Source organism: Oncorhynchus keta, chromosome 15 (assembly GCF_023373465.1).
Source record: "Oncorhynchus keta strain PuntledgeMale-10-30-2019 chromosome 15, Oket_V2, whole genome shotgun sequence".
Classification (NCBI taxonomy): Eukaryota; Metazoa; Chordata; class Actinopteri; order Salmoniformes; family Salmonidae; genus Oncorhynchus; species Oncorhynchus keta.
Window position 1 is genome coordinate 6,260,185 of NC_068435.1, and position 2,500 is coordinate 6,262,684.

Here is a 2,500-nt window from a genome sequence, read left to right on the forward strand (position 1 = left end):
CAGTAAATCTCAGTAAGACCAAAATAATGGTGTTCCAAAAAAGGTCCAGTCACCAGGACCACAAATACAAATTCCATCTAGACACTGTTGCCCTAGAGCACACAAAAAACTATACATACCTTGGCCTAAACATCAGCGCCACAGGTAACTTCCACAAAGCTGTGAACGATCTGAGAGACAAGGCAAGAAGGGCATTCTATGCCATCAAAAGAAACATAAATTTCAACATACCAATTAGGATTTGGCTAAAAATACTTGAATTAGTCATAGAGCCCATTGCCCTTTATGGTTGTGAGGTCTGGGGTCCGCTCACCAACCAAGACTTCACAAAATGGGACAAACACCAAATCTAGACTCTGCACGCAGAATTCTGCAAAAATATCCTCAGTGTACAACGTAGAACACCAAATAATGCTTGCAGAGCAGAATTAGGCCGATACCCACTAATTATCAAAATCCAGAAAAGAGCCATTAAATTCTACAACCACCTAAAAGGAAGCGATTCACAAACCTTCCATAACAAAGCCATCACCTACAGAGAGATGAACCTGGAGAAGAGTCCCCTAAGCAAGCTGGTCCTGAGGCTCTGTTCACAAACACAAACACACCCTACAGAGCCCCAGGACAACAGCACAATTAGACCCAAACAAATCATGAGAAAACAAAAAGATAATTACTTAACACATTGGAAAGAATTAACAAAAAAACAGAGCAAACTAGAATGCTATTTGGCCCTACACAGAGAGTACACAGCGGCAGAATACCTGACCACTGTGACTGACCCAAAATTAAGGAAAGCTTTGACTATGTACAGACTCAGTGAGCATAGCCTTGCTATTGAGAAAGGCCGCCGTAGGCAGACATGGCTCTCAAGAGAAGACAGGCTATGTGCTCACTGCCCACAAAATGAGGTGGAAACTGAGCTGCACTTCCTAACCTCCTGCCCAATGTATGACCATATTAGAGAGACATATTTCCCCCAGATCACAAAGAATTCGAAAACAAATACAATTTTGAAAAACTCCCATATCTACTGGGTGAAATTCCACAGTGTGCCATCACAGCGGCAAGATTTGTGACCTGTTGCCACGAGAAAAGGGCAACCAGTGAAGAACAAACACCATTGTAAAAACAACCCACATTTATGCTTATTTATTTTATCTTGTGTCCTTTAACTATTTGTACATTGTATATATATATATATATATGTCCCTCCCTTTGGTTCCTTCCCTATATATGTCTCTCCCTTTGGTTCCTTCCCTATATATGTCACTCCCTTTGGTTCCTTCCCTATATATGTCACTCCCTTTGGTTCCTTCCCTATATATGTCTCTCCCTTTGGTTCCTTCCCTATATATGTCACTCCCTTTGGTTCCTTCCCTATATATGTCCCTCCCTTTGGTTCCTTCCCTATATATGTCACCCCCTTTGGTTCCTTCCCTATATATGTCTCTCCCTTTGGTTCCTTCCCTATATATGTCTCTCCCATTGGTTCCTTCCCTATATATGTCTCTCCCATTGGTTCCTTCCCTATATATGTCTCTCCCATTGGTTCCTTCCCTATATATGTCACTCCCTTTGGTTCCTTCCCTATATATGTCTCTCCCTTTGGTTCCTTCCCTATATATGTCTCTCCCATTGGTTCCTTCCCTATATATGTCACTCCCTTTGGTTCCTTCCCTATATATGTCACCCCCTTTGGTTCCTTCCCTATATATGTCTCTCCCTTTGGTTCCTTCCCTATATATGTCCCTCCCTTTGATTCCTTCCCTATATATGTCTCTCCCTTTGGTTCCGTCCCTATATATGTCCCTCCTTTTGGTTCCTTCCCTATATATGTCTCTCCCTTTGGTTCCTTCCCTATATATGTCCCTCCCTTTGGTTCCTTCCCTATATATGTCTCTCCCTTTGGTTCCTTCCCTATATATGTCCCTCCCTTTGGTTCCTTCCCTATATATGTCCCTCCTTTTGGTTCCTTCCCTATATATGTCCCTCCCTTTGGTTCCTTCCCTATATATGTCACTTCCTTTGGTTCCTTCCCTATATATGTCACTTCCTTTGGTTCCTTCCCTATATATGTCCCTCCCTTTGGTTCCTTCCCTATATATGTCCCTCCCTTTGGTTCCTTCCCTATATATGTCCCTCCCTTTGGTTCCTTCCCTATATATGTCACTTCCTTTGGTTCCTTCCCTATATATGTCCCTCCCTTTGGTTCCTTCCCTATATATGTCCCTCCCTTTGGTTCCTTCCCTATATATGTCACTTCCTTTGGTTCCTTCCCTATATATGTCCCTCCCTTTGGTTCCTTCCCTATATATGTCCCTCCCTTTGGTTCCTTCCCTATATATGTCACTTCCTTTGGTTCCTTCCCTATATATGTCCCTCCCTTTGGTTCCTTCCCTATATATGTCCCTCCCTTTGGTTCCTTCCCTATATATGTCCCTCCCTTTGGTTCCTTCCCTATATATGTCACTTCCTTTGGTTCCTTCCCTATATATGT

At 42.7% G+C, this 2,500-nt stretch overlaps 1 pseudogene; it reads right to left on the bottom strand.

The window, feature by feature from the left end:
- LOC127907536 (receptor-type tyrosine-protein phosphatase mu-like) overlaps nucleotides 1–2,500 on the bottom strand; it is an 830,490-nt pseudogene that overhangs the window by 820,634 nt on the left and 7,356 nt on the right.